The following is a 24,049-nucleotide window of genomic DNA, read 5'->3' on the forward strand; positions in this document are numbered from 1 at the left end:
TTGTGACAAAAGGCTATTTGGCAAGACCAACTTTCCCTCCTCTGAAACCCATAGATCATCAGCTCTTTGTACACATTGCATTCTTTGCCAGGAACGTTTTTCTTCCTTGCTAGCACGACCTTGTAATGTTTTCAGTTCGTCTAAGGTATCAACCCGTCGTAATGCTAGATTTAAACATGTGTCGTTTTCAGTTTGTGGTAACAATTCCCATTGCTCCTTAAACGATATACAGTTTAGTGCGCAAAATCATGCGACTTGATCTGCATAGTCGTTTCCCATAGACACAAAATCTTGTGATCTGGTGTGAGCACTGCACTTCACCGCGGCAATTTCGAGAGGTAACTGAATCGCGTGTAACAAATCTCTTATTTGTTCACCGTTTTTCACAGGGGAACCAGAGGAAGTCATAAAACCCCTCTGTGACCAGAGTTGGCCAAAATCATGCACAATTCCAAATCCATATCTGCTGTCAGTATAGATAGTGACTTTCAAATTTACGGCTGCGTGGCATGCCTTAGTAAGGGCGATTAATTCTGCCACTTGTGCAGAAAACACTTTCTCGAGCCAGGAGGCTTTGACAATGCCAGTTATGGTACATACCGCATAACCGTCTCTCAATGTTCCTGCAGAATCTCTTAGACAGGACCCATCAACAAACATAATACAATCATTTTCTTTTAACTGGGTATCCTGTATGTCTGGGCGAGGTTTGGTACACAGTTCAGTCACTTCACGACAATCATGTTCAAATTCTTCCCCATCCTTGATTTCAGTACTTTCATTAGGAAGTAAAGTTGCCGGGTTCAGAACAGTGCATCTCTTAAGTGTGACATTTGGTGACCCCAGTATGATCGTCTCATACCTAGTGAGACGTGCATTTGTCATGTGTTGAGTCTTAGTTCGTGTCAACAGAATTTCAACTGAATGTGGAGCCATTACTGTCAGAGGGTATCCCATGACTATGCCTTCACATTGTAAAAGGCTCTGACCAACTGCTGCAACTGCATGCAAACAACCCGGTAAGGCTGCTGCGACAGGGTCCAAGGTAGCTGAAAAATATGCTACAGTGTGATTTGCATCTCCGTGGACCTGTGTTAAGACAGACAAAGAACAAGCATCACGTTAATGACAAAACAACAGAAAAGGTTTCTCATAGTTTGGCATTCCCAATGCTGGTGCCCTGCACATGCATTCTTTTAATTCTACAAATGATTCAAGCTCCTCTTTTGACAAAGTTATAGTATATGGCTCATCCTTTACTTCCTTTCCTGTCAATTTTATTAAAGGCTTTGAGATGATTGAGAAGTTGGGTATCCACTGGCGACAGTAACCCACCATTCCCAAAAACATCCTGACATCTCTTTTTGTTGTCGGGGGATTCATTTGCAAAACTGCTGTTATCCTTTCTTTTGATATTCTTCTGGATCCTTTCTCAATCAAATGTCCCAAATATTTCACTTCCTTCTGACAATACTGTAACTTCCTGGGTGACACCTTGTGTCCATTCTTTACCAGATGATTTAGTAAAGCAATGGTATTGTATTTACAACTGTCTCTGGTTTTGGATGCAATTAGCAAATCATCGATGTACTGCACAAGAGTTGAATTTTAAAGGCAGCACAAGATGTTCCAAATCCTTTTTCAATATCTGATTAAAGATGGATGGTGACTCAGAAAACCCTTGAGGAATTCTGCACCAACTGTACACCTTATCCAGGAATTTGAAACTGAACAAAAATTGATTGTCCTCATGTAGAGGTATTGAAAAGAAAGCTTGTGATAGGTCTACTACGGGAAACCATTCAGCATCACAGGGAACTTGGAACATTATTACTGCTGGGTTAGGTACCACAGGGCAGCATTTTATCACAATTTCATTTATTTTTCGCAAATCTTGCACAATTCGAACTTTCCCACAAGGCTTCTTTAAACCCATTATGGGGGAGTTACATGGACTGCTCAAGACTTCTTTCAGGACTCCCTGTCTGAGAAAATCTGCAATTATTTGTGACACCTCAATGAGGACGTCTTGGGTCATGTGATATTGTGACACTTATGGGAACACTGCATTCGGCTTTATCTGAACTTGGACTGGTTCTACTCCTTTTATCAATCCTACTTCTTTCCCGGTCAAATCCCACACTTTCTCTGTCACTGTTCCTTGCAATTCGACAGGCAGGTCAATCAAAGTATGCATTGGGAATAAAGTAATCAAAGGGTAGTCTTCATTTGTCCCTGCTTCTTCCTCTATAAATTGTCTTTCATCTCCCTCATCGTCGCTATTTGTCTGTACTTCAATTCCATCGTTGGAACAGGTAATCGAACATTTTGTCTTACAGAGTAAGTCCCTTCCCAGTAGGGATACTGGACTTGAATCGCATACTACAAATCTATGTAGCCCTTGGAAGTTGCCAATTTCAACTTAATCGGGTTAGTCAGGTACTGATTTGCTACTCCAACCACTCGTATAGTACGCCCTGAGAGAGGTAATCTTGGAACTTCTGCACTTCTAACTGTGGAGCGCGTAGCTCCTGTGTCAACCAGGAATGAAACCTTATAGCCCATCACCTTCCCTTCTACATATGGGCCTCTCTGATCCACCTCTAAGGATGCTGCAAGCCTGCACTCCTCACTGTCTGAGCTATCATCTGACCAATCCTCATTTATGCCATTTTCACCTCGTAATGGGAATTGTTGCACAGTATTGTTTTGATTTGTTACCTGACCTGTGACCTGCTAAGGAAGCATCACCTGTTGCTGTCCCATCGGAGCCATTGGTAATTGCATTTGCTGTCTAGGCACCATAGGAATCTGCTGTTGCACTGGTTGCATTGGTATTGATTGGAAACGCTGCATTTGCATCTTTTGCATGGGCTGTACCCCTTGCATTTGTACCAAATTATTCTGAAAATTCGGGCTTTGATGTCTCAACTTCGGACCTTGTGAATTCTGTAATGTACCAACATTAGTGCTCTGCTGAACTGCACCATCCTGTACCATATTCGGTCATTCCCGTTTCCAGTGCCCCACACCCCCGCACGCGTGACATGGCGACATCTTTTTCACCTCTTGAACATCATTTTGGACAACAACATTATTCATGTCCGAACCACGGTTCACAAACCTTCGACCTCGGCCTCTTGGTTGAGTCTGAAACACACCATTAATTTGCGGTTGGAGCTGTATCATCTGTTGAACTCCATTTCCCTGTATTCCAGCCTGTGCAGCCCTTATCTGCATCACCATCACCTTTTCCTTTAACTTTTTCTGCTTCAACTCGATCTCATCACTACAGTACTTTGCATACTGCAATACCTCATCAATCGGTTTAGCTTGCCAACAAATCAAATGATTCTTAATCATTTGGCTAACCTCTGGTCTCAATCCTTCGATGAATCTAAACACAAGGTGATTCATATCCTTCGGCTCGATGGTCTCGGTACCACTGTAATGTTTAAACGCTTTTAACAATCTCTCGTAATAAGCATGTATTGACTCCTTAACCTCTTGAGAGGTCCGGTCGATTTTCTGCCAATCGGTCACCTTCGGTGACACCTTTTGTTTCAAGAACTCAATTACTTTATGATAATATTTCATCACCTCTTCTGAAAGTGCTCCAGTCACCTTATCTCTTGCCGGCTCCTTTGTCGGCCAATCTACTCCTCTCTTTTACTTGAGCCATAAATCAGGCGGAACAATGATCTCAAACACAGTATTCAAGTCTTCCCATAAACACTTTGCAAGCTTCACAAACCAGTCTGTTTGTTGATACCACTCGATCGGCTTCTCTCTTAAACTAGGATAATCATTCGTAAAAGATAAAATGTCTCCTCTAGTCCACGGCACATGTACTAAAACACCGCCAGCTGTTTCTCTCATAGGCAATATTTTTACCGATTCCAAATCAGGCGAGGTCTTAGCTTGATTAGATCCTGGGCTATCACCCTTTCCCTTTTCCCTTTTCTTTGCCCATCGGCCTTCCCATTTCTCTAATGCACCCCAAATCTGCGCGCTCTACAATAATTCCCTCAGATGTGCCTTCATGCCTGCGGATCTCATATGTTCAAAATCTTTTGAGTCAAAATCTAGTCTGTAACTCCTTTTCAGATGCTTAGTGTTCCCAATATCAATATTGTATTTGTCTGCTAAGTTCGCTAATCTCTGATGTACTTTGCCTACTTCTTTGGTAATCTTGGGACACAAGTATCTTAGTTCTGCCTCAGTGTATGATTCCAATCTATTTACTCCCATTGTCCCTTCCACTAACTCGGCAGCTTCCGCCCCTAGTCGTACAAGATTCAGGTATTCATCTTGTTTTTCTTTCTCAGGTTCAACTGTAGCCACTGCAGTCTTTTGTGAAGTATAAGTTTTCTCTAACCATTCATTTAACTGCTGTACTGTAAAACCCTGCAGTGAAATATTCCCTGCATGTATCATTGGAGAGTGTGAGGTATTTGTACTCATGGTTTGGGGAGTTAAAATTCCCAATCCTGCTTGACGCATCGATTCGAGAGGTGCCCCTACCGGACTAAGGTCCATCAAGGGTCTTAGTGGCTCATTTACTTGTTCTCTGTGGGCCATTATCTGTGGAGTTCCCATAGACCCTCCTCTTATCGCTTCCTGTGTCATCACTCCCTGATCACACACCCCTGTTTTACCTTGTGCATACAATGACACTGGGGGACCAACAGTAATGGGTAACGATATAGCGGCAGGTGTCTGACCTGGACCCAGACTCCTTGGAGCCTCAACACTGTAGGTCTGTTCCAATGTACCCGGAGCAGGTACTAATGGCGGTCCTGCCACAGGGTTATACCCTGGTATCAGCTGTGGGGGTGGTTGAGACATCAATTTTGGAGTCGATTCAATCTGTATTAGTTTTGGCTTTGTGTATATTGGGTCTGGCGGCACTATCAAGTTTGTAGTAGTCTCAAGCACTGGAACATCAGGGTAGATTCTCTTTATCTGCAGTGGAGGCTGCAACTGTATCGGCAAGTCTGGTGCAGTGGGTACACTGAAACCATTCTGTATCAAAGCTGTATCGCTAGTCTGTACTGTATCAGTAACTCCCTTTTCCTGCGTCTGGTTCCCAGGATCCAGACTAGTACTTGGAGCACTATCGCTCACCGCATATGGTGGCGGACGATCAGGTAGCAATCTATCCATAAATTCCTCATCATCTGAATCATCTTCCTCTTCCCAAGATCTTTTATTTTCTTTAGTTTTGCCTGAATCTTTGTCGGTTTTACAGGAGGCTTTCTTTCCCTGCGTCTCTTCTCCCTGTGTTATTGCTGGGAACAACTTCAACCCGTCTACAATTCCCCGTCTCCACATTTTGCTCTCATTGTCCCATCTAGCCTCTGCATAGGATTTCTCTGCCCTTCTCAGTCTTCTATGAAACCTTTCTTGTCTATCTTTAAGAGCCATCAAGTCCCAGATCGCCAAAGCCTCATATTGTGCCGGTCTCGGAGGTGGTTTCTGCGTACTTAACATCCACCTTAGATTTTCTAGTACCTTTGGATTAAATGTCCCATGTTCTGGGAACGCTAGACAACCCTCTTTCTCTGTTAATTTGCGCCACTGTTTCATCCATAAACAAGGTGCAACACCCTTCTCTTCCATAACCGTATAAGCTGGAGTACCCTCAGGTGGTGTAGGTTCCCCATCGGTTGCGACAATATATACATCTCCCTTTAGAGCGCTCTTAAATGCTTTGACAAAATTCATTTTTTGCGATTCCCTTATTTCGTATTCAATTAGAAATGGCTTAGTTCCCAAGATACTCTTCACCCGCCCTTTCTCAACCTATTGCCTCTCACGGAGGGCAGCCAATCCGTGCCTGACCCCTCTCGACATATGACCTATCTCAACGCGGCACCACTGACATCACACTCACACACTCTGCAGCTGACAAAGTCTTGCGGCTTGTCCGCTTCTCACTGAACCCCTACAACTCACACAAACTAATGCAAATTATTGCGAGCACCTTAAAATGACAACACAAATCTGTCGGTTTACTACTGGAAGGGTAACACATTCGCTTCAGAACTTTACAGAGATTTCACTTGAAGCCTCAGCCGCTAATCTCTCCTTATCAGTTCCCGCATACGCAAGTAGAATTCGACCCGCAAATTCTACTGTTGACTTGTCAATGACTCCTTCTAGGGCACTTTAGAATTTGTCAAATCTCCATCAAAGGTTTCATACACACATTATAACTCAAACTCGGCTTGTCAACCACGCCCGATTGACCTATTAAACCGCACAGATTACAACATAAACCACATTTATCATCATACTCCGGACTCTTAGACCTCAATAGGTCCGTACACAACAACCAACCACGTGGATAATTTTTTTGAGCCACAAGCGCTACATTCACATGAAGTACTCCGACTTCCCTTCGCTCATACTGCGGAATATGCCCACTCCTGCTAAAACAACACTTAATTTGGCCTAAATTCACACACATTTTTACAATCACCTGCAAGATGCATAAGCTTAGGCAAGCGCAAAGACCCTAGCCACGCACACTTTGGCTCCGAGAACATTCTCAACTCATTTAGGTAGGTTCCGAGATCCCGGGAAAGCCATGGCGGACTTAGAAACCCATCATACCTCCGAATTGCATTATCACAGAAAAACAAATTAAACAATGAATCTCCGTCCTAGGGCCCCCAGGGGCCAAACCGTCGCTCTGCTACCAGAACTGTTGACGCGTCCCTCTATGTTAATTTATACACATTAGGACTCGTTTTAGGCCGATGAATCTTTTGACCCAGTGGTGAGACACCGTAGAACGAGATAATTGATCAATATGTCAAGCAATATATCAATAATATTATCAACGTATAACACCACAATATACTTCACTTTAGACATTCGTTAAACTGTCGGCGCAACCATGACCTTTCAGTCACGAATAACCACACCTTTATAGAAGTTTTGTGAATTTTATTCCCTATTGATTACAATCTAATAGTAAGAGTATTAATCTCAAAACCATGAAACAAAAGAGCATAGTCACAATATGGCAACTGTGATAAGATTTTGACAATGCGAAGATGATGAACCTAAAACACCAATATATGATAGACACAGATCAGAGTACATAGAACATCATATACGTCTCCATTCAGCATAGCACAATGTCAGTCACGGTCGTTGCGTCAGTCAGGGTGAACCCCTACTCTAACCACTAATTGGCATTAGCATGTTGGACTTCATGCAAAACAATTTAGAACACCAATTTAGAAACATCTAACTAAGGTCTATCCAAAAATACAGCAGTTGGTACCTAGAAAGGAAAAGCATGTAGACAAATCACAGTAGCAATTGTCATAATTACCCTCCTCAGATTGAGCCAGCATACAGGATCAGTCTTCGTCTTCAGGACATCAGTTAGATCGCCGTCAATCTATTTCGTCTAAGGGACAGGGGACACTTCCCTCATAAGGAGGACAAGTGTAATTGGGCAGTCTATGGATGAGGATGGTTCTAAGTCTCAAATCACCAAACAGAGTGACAGAGTTTCTGGATGCAATCGATATCATTCCCTACCTAATGCCCCCGAGTCTCCTGTGTCATGGGTTTTTATCCCTTTTTCACAATACATACCCCCAAAATTCTATTGGATAGTTGCAACACCCCACTATCTTCAACCTATCAAATTATACATTAAGTAATGCACTTGTCATTCCTTGATAATTTAGAACACTTTGATTGGTCTTCATAATTGACGTCTTCGTAGGTGGCACATCCGGGGTTACTTCATTTTCTGGCACGTTCTTCAGGTCAAAAGTTCCCTTTTCCATGGTCGAATGTCCTTGAAAGTTTCCATATTTGTTGCAAAACGTACAAAACTTATACTAAAGCAGCTAGCATGCGAACGTGAATATAACTAGCATTGTTACATAAAACGGAGAAAAGAACACATTTTGGGTCATGGCCTTTTGCGAGTCAGCACACTGAAGAAACAGAAAAATATGCTTTAATATGAGAGCTACACGACTAAGTTTTCAACTCACGCTAACTTAAGACTTATGGATTCTAATAAACGTAATCCTCGTAGGTGTTAACATAGTCAATTAATCATAATGCAAGCAATTATTTCTTATAATCGACATTAGTATATGTGTACAACAGCAACTTCACTTATAATTGCATTAAAAATACATTCAAGCGAATAATATTTTGCGATCGTTTTGTATGCAGCATTGTTAAGTTAAGCATTTCACATCTAATAGGTAATATTTAAACTATGCTCTCTCACCATCAAACTGATAGATGTCCACTAGACTCACAGACATCTCTATACATTGGCAAGAACTGCTTTCACGGTTCCTCTTCAAACAAATATACGGGCAGATTTAAGGAAAGTGGCGCTGCACGCAGTGCAGCGCCACTTTCCTTGCGCCCCTTAGGGCCTCCCTACTGCCACCATGTGTGCACCGTATCTAAGATATGGCGCACCATGGCACAGGGTAGAGGGCAGTACGATCAAAACATTTTATGCTATTGATGTACTGTTCAGGGTTAGCGCCAGAATTTAGGTGCTAACCCTGAACAGTACATAGGGGCCCATTGTAAACAATGGTGCGCCCCCTTTTATGGCCTGCTCTGAGCAGGCTTTAAAAGTGCCGAAAAAATGAAGCAAAGAAATCTCTTTATGCAACACTTCAAACTGTACAACAGTGAAAACACCACACAAAGATATTCCACACCAGGTAAAAAAATAGAGTTTAATAAATAAAACAAAACCAAAATGAAAAAGGTCCAATAAGTAGAACCGGAGTTCTGATTTTTTAAAGATTAAATTGAAAAATAACACTTAAAAGCGAAAAGCGACAAACAGGAATATCTTGTTGCGCTGGACCCAGCCAAAGTCAGACGTTCAGTCAACAATACCTTGGCACATGATAGGTTGACATTGAGCAAGATGTGGAGTCCAGGCAAGGCGATGTACTATGATGGATCCCTTTCGGCGACAGAGATTTATTGATTCCAATCCACGCAACGGATGTGCAGCAGCAGTGATGTGTCAGTACTGATCCTCGCAGCAGCAATTCGTTGATTCCGAGCTGCAGTTGAAGTGGATTTTGAAGGTTCTACTCCTTTAGGGCCACCTCTAAGGGTCCAGGACTGGGATGGCACCACTTGGCAGGACAGACTCACAGGTGTCAGAGTCCAAGTGCAGACGTAGGTGAGTTGTTGGAGGTCTTTTATGTCCCTTCAAATCAGGAGGCCAGCAGACTAGCCCTTGGAGTTACTTTGGGTTCAAGTGATGCGGGTCCAATCCTTCTCACCCAGGTAAGGAGAGCAGCAGACAGCAGGTCAGCACAGCAAGAAAGCAGTTATTCCAGAGCAGCAGTCCAATAGCGTGGCAGTCCTTTACCAGCACAGCAGTCCGTCTTCCTGGCAGAATATCCAAAGTTCCGGAAGTCTACTGAAGTGGCAAGGTCTGAAGTCCAGTCCATATATACATATATACTTCTAAAGGGGAGTTGAGAGGAACGGCAAAGGTCAAGTCTTGTCCGTCCATAAAGTTATGTACATGAACCTAACAGGAGCTGGGCTCAGATCTGTGTAAAAAACTAACTCTCCAGAGAAGGGAGAAAAAAACCCTCACACACCAGGGTTACCCCTTGGTGGCATGCTCATCATCGAGTCCTTCCTGTTCTGTTACAGAATGGGGCATGCTACAACCAACTGACTACGTGGGACCACTTGTTAATTATAACTATGTGAATAGGAGTGTGGGGGTTTCCAAAAAGAAGATTAAAAATACCTGCTGCTTTGGAGATCCTTTGCTTTAATACTTATTCCTGTAGCGGTATGATTAAAAGTGGGGTAAATAGAAAGGATAGGGTTAGACTATGAACCTGCCTTTCAAATTGCAGCCTACATGTTTCAAGCCTACCCCTATACTTTTTATCAGGACCCGTAGCACCTCCCTAGTGCCACCCCTTACAAATAACCTATACTGCCAACACACACCTAATGTGTATACAATAAAGGTAATATTACACCTATTTGCATGCTTGATTCAGATAATTTACTTGAAATATACAAGGAGGAAAGTTAGCCTGCCCAACTCAGTGCATTGCTGTCTGCATATAAATGCTGTGCCTTTTCAATCTTAATATCACATTGAAACGTAAAATGCACTCGAGATAAAAAGATACATGAAGGTGATCGCACTCAGTGATGACTGACCAAAACACATAACATATGACACAAAATGACACTAAGCACATAGTGTAGACACATACATTACAGATAGTCACACTCTGCAAACGAGAACCATTAGCTATTGCCAAATGGTGGTGGTCCCACGGTGGAGTAACCTTCGCTGCTGTTTGGAAAGAGTGCCCCATACTCACTACTACCAAGCTCTGCTCCCTCTTCTGAACCAATTAGTTCCTACCCAGGGTCCAAATGTTGTTGTGCGGTCAGGGTGTGGTGTATTTAAACACTAAGCACACAGTGCGTTCTAACGGCTGGGTCCTTGTTAACTCATGTGCACAACAACTAGACTGCCTAGTGAATAAAAGATGGCAGCTCATTTTAGGAACACACAGGGATCATGTAATAGGACCCGTCTTGGTTTTGGGTAGTTACCCAGATGCCTGTGCAGAAAAAGCTGGCGATGTATGGAAGTAACTGCCAGGCTTCCTTGAGAGACTGCTTCCATGTGGGGACACGGGCTATAGTATAATTAGGCCTTGAAAAGGTAGCATATATTGAAGAAGCTTTGCCTAAGGTATGGCAATATGTACCATGTCGAAAAAAGTATATCAAATAGGGCAATGACCCCCGATTAGTGGAGATTTAATGACAATAAACTTAGATCAAATAGTGATAAAAGGTAAGTTTTGTATATATGGCTTATTCTATAGTTGGTTTGCAGGGGTCATCTGTGAGACTCCTGGTGCATATAAATACAGTGGGGGTCATTACAACATTGGCGGTAAAAGCCGCTTACCGCCGTGCAGAAGACCGCCAACACACCACCGCGGCTGCGGAATTCCGCCACGGCAATTATGACCCAAAGGCCGGAATCCGACAAAATCTAGACACCCACACAAGTCTGCCACACCAAAGGTCATTGATAAACTGGCGATAAGAAATCCTCCACCGTCACACCAACAGGAATGCGCCCACACTATCACGACCCACGAATCCACGCGGCAGTCTTTCAACCGCGGTATTCCATTGGCAGTACACGCCGCCGCGCTCAAAATACACACACATTTACAAAACACAACCACATTGGACAATTCCAAATACACACACCTGATACACATACACACACCACTCCCTCACACCCAATACAATATAAAACACACACCCACATCACCCACAAACCCCTACGACAACAATTGTGACAGAAGGCCAGAGAGAGACACCACCATCTACAAATGAGCATCCACAGGCACTCAACACCATCACCCATATAACATCCACACACCTCACACAACACACCACTAAATATCACCCCACACATCACAACACACACCACCTCACACATCACACATCACGCACACCACCCCATGGCACCGCAAAGACACCCCAGGTTCTCTGAGGAGGAGCTCAGGGTCATGGGGAAGGAAATCATCCGGGTAGAGCCACAGCTATTCGGATCACAGGTGCAGCACACCTCCATAGCTAGGAAGATGGAGCGATGGCGAAGAATCGTAGACAGGGTCAATGCAATGGGACAGCACACAAGAACTAGGGATGACATCAGGAAGAGGTGGAACAACCTCTGGGGGAAGGTGCGTTCCGTGGTCTCAAGACACCACATCGCGGTACAGAGGACTGGCGGCGGACCCCCACCTCCTCCCCCCCAACTAACAACATGGGAGGAGCAGGTCTTGGCTATACTGCATCCTGAGGGCCTCTCAGGAGTAGCTGGAGGAATGGACTCTGGTAAGTAAAATCTTTACTACTATATCCCCCACCCTACCTGCATGCCATCACATACCCCCACCCTCGCCCTCACCCCATCACTCCTACTCCTCACACATGTCCAATATCACAAACCACCCATCTCAAACCCAAGCCCTGCATGCAACACCAAGGCATGGACACCCATCACCAAAGCATGGCCACTGCACATACCCATACACCCCCCTAAACCATCATCACACAAGGTCCCACACAAGAATGCAAGCACTGGGGTACACGGTCACCCACCCATTGCACATCAGGGCGCACACAGATGCAATAATCATGCCTTTACCCCCTTGCAGGACCCCTGCCCAACGTCACCGGACAGGAGGGCCCAGACATGTCCACTCCACCCACAGAAGAGGCACACAGTGATGACAGCAGCTCTGTCCAATTGGATCTAGACGACCAGCCCGGCCCACCTGGGACCTCGGGACAGTCGGTTCCCCTCACACTGGCACAAGCCACTACAGGGCTTCGCCCCTCTGGAAACACCATCACAGCACCCACCCAGTGGGCCCATACCTCTAACCCCACGACACTTCAATCAGCAGTGTGTCCACCACTACAGGGAACCCAGGCTAACCCACCACCCCAACAACAACAGGGACCTGGGGGCAGTGGCAGTGGGCACACGGTTCAGGGGACAGAGGCCCAGGAACACAGGGGAAATGGGAGGGCTGCTGTGCGACAGGGGGAGGACAGGCCCAGGAAACCCAGTCTCCACGAGGCCCTCTCCAACATCATGGGAGCCTACCACCATTCCCAGGAGACAATGGCAACGGTACTTACCAAGTTTCAGGAGACCCAGCGGCTGCAGGAGGAACAGTATTTGGGGTTCAGGGAGGAACTCAAATACATAAATTCCACCCTGGGCACCATTGTACGGGTGCTGAAATAACTTGTCAACACCAGGAGGGACACTGTGGCACAACAAGGGGCTCCTGACACTAGCCTGGACGATGAACGGCCCACCACCTCTGCCGGCGCTAGTGGACAGGAGGCACCGCCACAGGACCCCCACACCAGCACCCCACCCCCTGGAGAGGGAGAACCACCCCGCAAACGGTCCCTGAGATCCAGGACAAAGACAGAGAACGATGCCAAGACCCCTGCCAAGAAATGAGACCACCCTGATTGTCATCCATATGTCCCACCATGTCACCCTGTCCATACTTAAACTGCCCCAGCTCCACTTCCTATGCCCCTTTGGACAATGCACCTGTGAGACTAATAGACTGGACTCTGCCATGGACATTCCTCCACCATCACCCTTCATCATTTTACAACCCCCTCCAATATTGAGCACTTAAATAAACACCCTTACAGCATAAAACAATCAGGAGTCTGTCTGTGATTTCAAAATAGTGTATTAGCAATTACAGTGCCAAAATGCTCTTTCAAATGTAATGTCAACATACCTATGTCACACAGCTCTAGTCCATGAGGAAACAAAGCAGATGTCACACAGTGTGACCCACATCTGTGAAATCGTAAGGGAAAGTGACAACTCAGTGACCATACACTGGGTGAAAATGACAGACAGTAGAGAGGTAGTAGATTAAAATTAGATGTAGCAGGCAGGTTTGTCTTCTTACCTATGTCTCACTGGAAGTATTGCAGGATCACTGTGTTCCTGTTGTCAATATCCTCTTCTTCTGCTTCCTCGTCTTATCCACAGGCTCTACAGCTGCCACAACACCTCCATCTGGACCATCCTCCTGCAGAAAAGGCACCTGTCGTCGCAAAGCCAAGTTGTGAAGCATACAGCAGGCCACGATGATCTGGCATACCTTCTTTGGTGAGTAGAATAGGGAACCACCTGTCATATGGAGGCACCGGAACCTGGCCTTCAGGAGGCCGAAGGCCTGCCCTATAAGCCTCCTAGTTCGCCCATGGGCCTCATTGTAGCGTTCCTCTGTCCTGGTCCTGGGATTCCTCACTGGGGTCACTATCCATGATAGGTTGGGGTAACCAGTCACCTGCAAATGGCGAGGGACAACTGTTAGACACACACTAACTCATAGGGACATCCACAGACCCAGACAACTATTCCCACTGATTTGGGTCTATGTGCTCACCTAATAACCACACCCGGTGCCTCTGGAGTTGCCCCATCACATAAGGGATGCTGCTATTCCGCAGGATGTAAGCGTCATGCACTGAGCCAGGAACTTTTGCATTAACATGGGAGATGTACTGGTCTGCCAAACACACCATCTGCACATTCATGGAATGGTAACTCTTCCGGTTTCTGTACGCCTGTTCACTCCTGCGTGGGGGGACCAAGGCCACATGTGTCCCATCAGTGGCACCTATGATGTTGGGGATATGTCCCAGGGCATAGAAATCACCTTTCACTGTAGGCAAATCCTCCACCTGAGGGAAAACAATGTAGCTCCGCATGTGTTTCAGTAGGGCAGACAACACTCTGGACAACACGTTGGAAAACATAGGCTGGGACATCCCTAATGCTATGGCCACTGTTGTTTGAAAAGACCCACTTGCAAGGAAATCGAGTATTGACAGCACCTTCACTTGATGGGGGATTCCTGCCGGATGGTGGATAGCTGACATCTGGTCTGGCTCCAACTGGGCACACAGTTCCTGGATTGTGGCACGATCAAGCCTGTGGGTGATGAACACATGTCTTTCCTCCATTGTCGACAGGTCCACCAGCGATCTGTGCACCGGAGGATGCCGCCATCTCCTCACATGCCCCAGCGGACAGTGCCTATGGAGGAGAACAGCGAGCAGAGAGTCAACCAACTATGAGGTACGTAAACATGGCTTACTCTGAAAATATTAATAAATCAAATTTTTCCTGTAATAGTGTTGCAGCAAGGCCTAGGTATGTGTGACGCAGTCAAAAATAAAGCCATGTGGGTCCCTGAAATGGTGGCTGCCTGACCTCTAAGGTGGGACAAGGGGATATGATATAACTGCGCTGGCGTTGTACACCGTCGCAGTAGGCAGTCGAAGACCGTGGTGCAATTCTGCATTGCTTAACATTGGACCATATGGGTCCCAGGAGCCAATGACGATGTACGCCGGCGGAGACGGTACGCACCGCTGCGGACGTGACTGCCATTTTCTCTCTATTCAATCACTCGATACCTGATCTTCGACAGGAGAGGACCTACACTGCAAGTGCTGCTGTGACCTCTGTCTGGAAGAGACAATGTCTCGTGTGTCTGGGGAAAGGGCCCCTGCCTTCAGCATGGAGGAGTTGGAGAAACTTGTGGATGGGGTCCTCCCGCAGTACACGCTACTCTACGGTCCTCCAGACAAACAGGTAAGTACACTGTGAGCATGCTGAATGGGCAATGCCTGTGTGGAGTGGGGTGGATGAAAGATAGGGGGGTGAGAATGAGGCGTGCATGAAACGACAGTGAGTGCATGTGCGTCATGGCAAGTGTAGGGATGCGGGCCAATGACTGTGACGGTGCAGTTGGTAATTACTACTCTTTTTCCCCTGTACAGTTCCTGTAGGTCAGCGCCCACCAGAAGAAGGACCTCTGGCGTGCCATCGCCAAGGAAGTCCGGATCCTGGGGGTCCACCACAGACGGAGCACCCACTGCCGGAAAAGATGGGAGGACATTCGCTACTGGAGCAAGAAGACAGCGGAGGCCCAGCTGGATGGCCTCCCAACGTGAGAGGGGTGCCCATCGCACCATGACCCCCATGATGTTCAGGATCCTGTCGGTTGCGTACCTGGAGTTGGATGAGAGCATGAGGGCATCACAGCAGCCACAAGGGGGTGAGTACACTCTCATTCTACTGATTCAGCGCGCATTGGAGGTGTCTGGGTGGGGGAGGTGGGCTGTGGTTTCCCTTAGGCCAGGGCAAGTTTGGTAGTTAAGTTCCCTTCTTCAGGCAGGCCCAGTGGCACCCCACCCCACCTGTGTACAGTGCCAACTACACCTAGTCAGGCTCCTGTGACATCCATGTGTGCAGAAATCGGCCATAGCCTTGTAAGCCATGTCTCAGGGATTGAATAGTGGACCCCAAGTGCGCAGCGTAGTGCAGGGGGCTTCTGTGTCTGCGTGTCCGCCAACAGTAGCGGTATTGCATGCACTGAACATGTCTTTCTTCTGTCTTCCCCCCCTTTTTTGTGGTCTCCCTGTTCTTGTGTGCATTAGCATCATCAGGTGGAGGAGCAGTGGCACCGGAGCAGGAGGGAGCTGCATCCCACATGGGCCTGGAGGGCGAGACTACGGACTTCGAATTCACCAGTGGGACAGAGGGCGAGGGGAGCTCCATGGCGGGGACAGGAGCTGACACCAGCGAGACGGAGTCCTCCTCTGATGGGAGCTCCCTTGTAGTGGCGACCCCATCTGTGCCCCCCACATCTACAGGTACAGCCGCCATCCCCCTACCAGCACCGCCCTCCCAGCAGCCCCTCAGCTTTTGCCCGTGCCCACTCACCCAGGAGGGTGGGCATCACCTTCGCCCCAGGCACCTCAGGCCTTGCCCCAGTCACCCCTGCTGCCCTCAGTGAGGAGGCCATTGACCTCCTCAGGTCCCTCACTGTTGGGCGGTCTACCATTTTGAATGCCATCCAGGGTGTAGAGAGGAGGGCATTCACTCTGGTCAGGCAGCCCTTCAGCCAGCTTTTCAGACTCTGGCCTCAGCACTGATGGCAGCCATTGTCCCTGTCTCTAGCCTCCCCCCTCCAACTTCCTCCACCCAGACCCACAACCCTGTACCTCAGCCTATCCCAAGCACACCATCAGACCAGTATGCACACACCTCAACACACAAGGGAAGCTCTGGCAAACATAAGCACCACACATCCCACAGGCACTCACGCAAGCATCAGACACATGCAGACACACCAACATCCACTGCCTTCACTGTGTCCCCCTCCTCCTCATCTCCCTCTTCCCTCCCTGTCTCGTCTCCACTCACACCTGCATGCACTACATCCTCAACCACTACGTCCATCACCAGCACACACTCCACCACACCCCGCTCACGTGTAGTCACCACCCCCACTACCATTCACACATCCCCTGTGTCCTCTCCCAGTGTGTCTGTGAGGCCACTTCCCAAGGTTTACAAACGCAGCCACACACCCACCCAACAGCCATCCACCTCACAACAGCCTCCAGCCCATGCACCTTCACACAAAGTCACCAAACGTACACCTCCTACAACTACTACCTCTTCCTCCACTCCCAAACCCCCTCTGTCTACCTGTCCCAGTGTTCCTAAGAAACTTTTCCTGTCCAACCTTGACCTCTTTCCCTCACCTCCCCCAGCCCTTCAGTCTCCTAGGGCCCGACTCTCCAGGTCCCAACCTAGCACCTCAGCCACAACATCGGCGGGACCAGTGGTGCCAGTAGTCACTGGATTATGGAGTGCACCAGGCAGCAGGGTAGCCAGTGTGGCAAGGAGCCACAGCACGGACAGTCCCCCACCTGTCACGCATCAAAAGTTGGCCAGTGCCCGGCGAGAGAGGGGAAAGAAATCAGCCACCAAAGCCGCTCCCAGGGGTCCAGTTGGGAGTGTGGAGACAGCTGCGACACCATCCAAGGTCGGGAAGGGGCACAGTAAAACCGGCAAGTCTGGGAAGATCAGCGCGGCGGACAAGACCGCCAGCTGCGCCGCTGCCAAAGACAGGACCACCAGCAGCAGCCCCGCTGCCCTGGAGACGACCGCCAGTAGCCCCACTGCCCAGGGGAAGACAGCCAGCAGCCGCCCCGCTTCCCAGGAGACGACCGCCAGCAGCCCCACTGCCCAGGGGAAGACCGCCAGCAGCAGCCCCAGTGCCCAGGAGGCGACCACCAGCAGCCCAGCTGCCAAAGAGAGGACCGCCAGCAGCTGAACCGCTGCCCAGGAAACGACCGCCAGCAGCCCCACTGCCCAGGGGAAGACCGCCAGCAGCAGCCCCGCTGCCCAGGAGACGACCGCCAGCAGCCCCACTGCCCAGGGGAAGACCGCCAGCAGCAGCCCCAGTGCCCAGGAGGTGACCACCAGCAGCCCCGCTGCCAAAGAGAGGACCGCCAGCAGCTGAACCGCTGCCCAGGAAACGACCGCCAGCAGCCCCACTGCCCAGGGGAAGACCGCCAGCAGCAGCCCCGCTGCCCAGGAGGCGACCGCCAGCAGCCCCGCTGCCAAAGACAGGACCACCAGCAGCTGAACCGCTGCCCAGGACACCGCCACCAGCTGAACCGCTGCCCAGGACACCGCCGCCAGCAGCACTGCAAGCCAGGACAAGACCACCACCAGCTGAACCACTGCCCAGGACACCGCCGCAAGCAGCACCGCAGGCCAGTGAGCGTCAATGATTCCGACGCTACTGAGTCCGCCACGGGCAGGATGAAGCATTCTGGGCACAAGGCCCCTACCAGAAACCAGTGGAGAATGTTATCCACTTGAGAGACTGTGGCTTTGCACTCCCCAGGATGCAGCAGTGGGCAAGCCACCCACTGTAGAGATTTGAGAGACTGTGGCTTTGCACTCCCCAGGATGCAGCAGTGGGCAAACCACCCACTGTAGAGACTTGAGAGACTGTGGCTTTGCACTCCCCAGGATTGAACAGTGGGCAACCCACCCACTGTAGAGACTTGAGAGACTGTGGCTTTGCACTCCCCAGGATTGAACAGTGGGCAAACCACCCACTGTAGAGACTTGAGAGACTGTGGCTTTGCACTCCCCAGGATTGAACAGTGGGCATGGAGCCGCCTCGTGGATCTGGCGTCGTGCACTCAACCAGCTTAGGTGCCCCCCCTTCCCTTCCCCCTGAGGTGCCTGTTTTATTTCTATCTGATGCCCCTGCAGTGTTCTCTCCGTCTTGTTCGGGTATTGGGTGCGGGCCTCGCCCATGCCTTTTGGGCCCTGTGTTCCACGGACTATGATGGTGGAATCCCTTGGTCTTGTGTTCTTGGTGTATATAATTGTATATAGTATAAATGTATATATTTGTAAATATTTTTGATGTATGTAATTGAATATATCAAAATTATTCAACTCATTTCCTTTTGTCCTTGCATTCTTCAAGAGGGGTTTGGGGGGCGTAACTATTATGTATCAATATGTATTTGTGTGTGTGTTGTAGGGGGTGGGGTGGGGGTGGGGGTGTTGCATGTGTGTGTCACTGTTTTTTCCCTCCCCTGTGTCGTAGGTGCAGTACTCACTGTGGTCTTCGCCGCCGGCGTTCGTGCTCCTGGTAGAGGAGCAGGAAGATAAAGGCTGGCAGAATCTGGATCTCGTTCTCCATGGCATCCTGATTCCTCCTGGGGTGTGTAGATGTGAGCGTTTTTCCTTTGAAGTCCTGTTTCCGCCGTGTTTTTGTTCACGGTGAATCCGCTCCGGAATAGGTGGCGGATTGGTGGGTTGTAATAGTGTGGGCGGTACATTGTCCTTCGCCTGTCTGTTGGTGGTTACCGCCGCAGTGTTTGTTTGTACCGCCGTGGCGGTCGGAGTGTTAAAGTGGCTGTCTATGTTGGCGGTTTCCGCCACGGTCGTGATTCCATTTTTTTTTACTGCCGGCCTGTTGGCAGTTTTACCGCTGCTTTAACACCGACCGCCAGGGTTGTAATGACCACGAGTGTGTTTGGGCTTCCCGTGTGTGTGGGATTTGATAACAAAAGGGTGTTATGTTTAGAGGAGTGCCTAATATTCTCAACTATTACATGAATGTATTTGACTCCAGGAAATATCATCATTTAACGCATTCATATTGGTTTCCAACTTGTAAAATCCAAGGTTGTTCCTTGTTGAGCCACCTCGGTTCACAGTTATGTTCTTCCTTCTGGTGTTCTAAAACCACCTACTTTTAGTCTTGTACTGAGTGCCCCTTTTCTAAAAAATGAGTTGACATTTGGTGGTGGCCCTCCTGCACCTCACGTTGCTACAGTGATCGATACATGTTTCCGTATTTTACCGGTGGATATGCCTATGTAATGGAGGTTGCATAGGCATGTTATTAACTACACCACTTTCTGTGTATTTCAGTTAGAGAACTCCCGAAATGCCCATGTTGTGTTGTTATTGAAAGTTATGATTGTGGTGGCCCTTGTCAAGTGGCATACACTGCAACCCCAACATGGATGATGACCGGTCACTGGCGGAAGAGTGTGTGGTCTGTGTGTCTTCATTGCAGTATTCTTCCTGGGTCATGTATGTACCAGCATGTCCCTAAGACTCTGACCTCTTCTATGTGAGAACATGGGTTTGGGGATGTTAAGTGACCCTGTTTTAAGAATGTGCCAATGCTTGTTAATGACCTTACTCATCAGGTTGGAGGCAATGTTAAATGTAGTGACACATATTGGCTTATCCTACTGTTTCTTGGGTATCTCAAGGAGGGCATCCCTATTACTGTTTCAAACCCTTTTCATAGCTTGAGTGATAATTTTTTAGCAGTATTTTTTGTCTTCCAATTTAGTTGGTAAACAGCACACCTGTTCCTTGTAATTCCTTATTTCAGAGCAGTTCCTCTGCATTCTGAGGAATTGGCCAAACGGGAGCTTCTCCTTCCGATGACGTGGGTGGAAGCTGCCGTAGAATAACAGGAGATTCTTTGCCGTAGGTTTTTCCTGGGTTGTGGTGCGTAGGGCCCCTTGATCTGCTTTGATGCTAAGATCTAAAAAGACCATTCGGTACCTAGACAATGGCTGAAGGCCAGCTCCAAGACTGGTGATGCTATACTGACTAACTCCAGAGTGTGCCTGTGTCTCAAACGTGGCAGCTGGCTCCAGGCACTGCATATCTAACCTACAGAATAACAGCTTGGGGCACTGTTGTGGACGTGACCCTTCAGCCACCCCACACTTTGAAGTGAGGGGGAGTCTGCTCGGCTATCTGGCCACCATTGGTATACTTTATACTTTATAATCTGCGCTGTTGCTCTTCATTTTGCTTTATTGGTGGTTTGCTTGGGGGGATGGTGTAACTCTGCAGCTTTGACAGTTTTCGTAGTTTGGCCCACATCTTGAGGCATAGTATTCTCTCTGGAGTTTACACCCTCATCATTTGCAGATATGGGCCTAATGTTGACTGACTTCCTTGTGTGGCAGAAGAAGGGTGAATTGAATTAAATCCCAAAACAATCATATGGAGGGAAGATTTTATTTTTAATGTAATCCTAGACCCCATCATAGTTAGAACCAGTCCCCGCAGCCTGCCTCATTCACAAGCTACTTGACAGCTACATGTGATTATCAATGACCGCGACCTAAATGACTCTAGAGGACCAGAAAGGGAGAGATATGCGAGGGTACTTGCATTATGACTGTGCCTAACATCTTGTCCAGAATTGACTACTGACTGGTTACTGGAGATGTCGGGCCAGACAATTTGCATCAATCACCTCCTAGAACCCTCTCTGACCACGCTGCATTTTTGTTCTAGAAATTGCTCTACTTGGGCCTGAAACCAAACATTCTCACGGTGCTTTCCAACAAATGCGCTTCGGGACCTGATGTTCCGCGGCAAAATCACGTCAAATATCTTGGTCTTTTTCTCATTAATGAGGATTCTGTCACAAAAACTAGCCGCAAAGGGAGGCCTTCAAGGTCATTAAATAAGAAGCCTGTATCACAAAATAATCAAGCATTCTTAAATCCCTGAAGCATCGATTGGAAGCGCTAGAACAGAAACTACTCACCCTTGAGCATGGTTATTTCATATTGGTAATGTCGAGCTGGTGGTGGACATCAGAGAGTGGAGCTAATGACCTGAATGTGCAGGGCTGGAAGGATAGCCATAACCAAAATGATCATGCTCCCCAAATTTTGACATCTATTTGCCAACATCCCAATTCTACTGCACCGACACTTGTTTAATAGACCACAATCCAATCTGAACAGACTGACCTGAGTGGGCAACAGCAGAGAGTGATGTGGTAGGTGCTCAGTCTCCCCTTTAACCAGGGCAGCATGTGTGTCCAGACAAAATATGCACAATATTGGTACCACAGGGGCACACTTCCAATCACATATAAGCACTGAGAATGACAAAACTGCCCCCTACCCTCTCAATATAGTGGTGTGCGTGAAAGCTAGCCGCTTGTGCAGGGAGATTGACACCATTAAGTGTACAGTCTGGCTATGGGATTGCCTCCGTGAGAGAGCATGCCTTCCCTGTTTATACTTAAATGATATGCCCGTTCTGTGAAACCCTACCTTGCCAGCTGTAGACAAACAAACACAGATTTTCTACACCTTGTTTGTCAGTGGTATGCACTTATCAATATTCTTGCTTGATTACTTTATTATCTTACTAATACCACAAAACAAAACTCCTACATTCTATTAACAGACCAGGGGTTGTATTACAGAAAGTACTCCAGGAGTGCAACGGGCATGTGGTCCTGCTTTGTGCACCCCTGTGACACTTTGGTATTACAGATAAGGTTCGCCAACGCTTGTGTGGCCCCTTGTGTAATGCTGCGCTATCATGAGAGGGCATTCCCTCATACTCATGATAGAATGTCCCAGTGCAAATAAGGGAATCACTATGCCTCTGCGTCCGCTCCTTGATACAGAAAAGAGCAAAGGCAAACGTCCTTAAAAGGCGCACAGAAATTACACAACTGTCAGTGTGCCCCCTTAGTGAGTGAAAGTGGATCCCATGGGTCCCACAGACAATCCCCTGGCAGGCGGGTGCAGTCAGTCACTGCACCCACCTGCAAATGGATCTCTAATTCCACTTCAAACCATAGGCAGGTTTCCACCTGCACAAAGAAACACAGGACAGCTTTGAATTAGCCTCTCCATATATCACTTGAATGTGCTAACCTGAGAACAACATAAGTTCACAGCTGCCCTGAGGGAAGCAAATTCATCATTCATCTGTCAAAGATAAAACAGAGGTTTTTCACTGAGGTTACCTCAGGAGGAAGGGCAGGAGGGAAGTCTACCTGCCACCATTTATTTAAATGTCAAAGTTTGTGGGGATTTACCAACAGTCAAGGATTCAGCTGTCAGTACTGACATCAATGAGTTGGACTGCATCCAACAAAAGGCAATGGAGAGGTATGAGATAAGGATGGACCAGGATACAAGTGTGGACTGGGATAGCACCAGAGATGTATCGAAGTGAAGCAGAATCCAATTATCATCTGCATAGTCATGAAGATGAAACCAAAAGAGTAAAGAGTAAATCTGCTTAGCCAACAGAGTAATTTAGGGGCATATTTATACTATTTTTATGCCTAATTTGTGTCATTTGTTTATGCAAATTCAGCGCAAACATAAGTCCACATATATATTTTGATGCTAGACCTGTCTAGCTTCAAAGTATTGGAGTTAAAGTCCTTTTTTGGATGCGTGAAGCCACCTTGCGTCAATGAGATGCAAGGAGGCGTTTCCGTACAAAAAATTACTCAAAGCCCCAAGCACCTTATTTATCCTCCCGTGCAAAAAAGGTGCACAGGGGGGAAGAGTGCATAAATAATGGCACTAAGCCTGCATAGTGCCATTATTTAACGCCTGGGTAAGGCAGATGTTAGGGGACCTATTGACCCATTGCCATGGTCAAACATCATGGAAAAAGCCCACAGGTGCCCACCCCAAGCCCCATTAACACCCCCACCCACACCAGAGGGACACCAGAGGATGGGGTGGACCCCAACCCAGGTAAGTAGGGTAATTAGAGGTAAGTATTTTTAAAAATGTTTTAAAGTGCCATTGGGGGCTCTGAAAAGGGCACTTGATGCAATGGCCATGCCCAGGGGAACCTTGTCCCCTGTGCTGGCCGTTGGGGTAGTGGGCATGACTCCTCTCTTTTATAAGACAGGAGTCATGTGGTATGGATGTTTTTGCATCAGGAAATGAAGCTAGGCTGGTTAAAAGCATTTTTTTGCCTATAACCAGCATAGCGTAACTTTTTGGTGCAACCCCCCCCCCATACCACCACCCCCACCCGGCTAACATAATTTTCCCAGATGTTAGACCACCCTTTGTGCCAGCCCGCGGGATTCCATAAATTGGGCGCCCATCTGGCGCTCTAGAATGGCGCAAGCCGGCGCTATACTTTTTGACGCAAAACTGCATGTACGCATTTGTGCATCAAAAATTATAAGTATAGGCCATAGATGTTAAACAATGTGGGCTGAGGGCAAACAGCTCAGGCACGCCATAAAGA

At 47.6% G+C, this 24,049-nt stretch overlaps 1 pseudogene; it reads left to right on the forward strand.

Annotated features, from left to right (window-relative positions):
• The window catches only part of LOC138301477 (uncharacterized), a 102,085-nt pseudogene extending 79,080 nt beyond the window's left edge, over window positions 1-23,005 (forward strand).
• The last annotated feature ends 1,044 nt before the right edge of the window (window positions 23,006-24,049 follow it).

Source organism: Pleurodeles waltl, chromosome 6 (assembly GCF_031143425.1).
Source record: "Pleurodeles waltl isolate 20211129_DDA chromosome 6, aPleWal1.hap1.20221129, whole genome shotgun sequence".
Lineage (NCBI taxonomy): Eukaryota > Metazoa > Chordata > Amphibia > Caudata > Salamandridae > Pleurodeles > Pleurodeles waltl.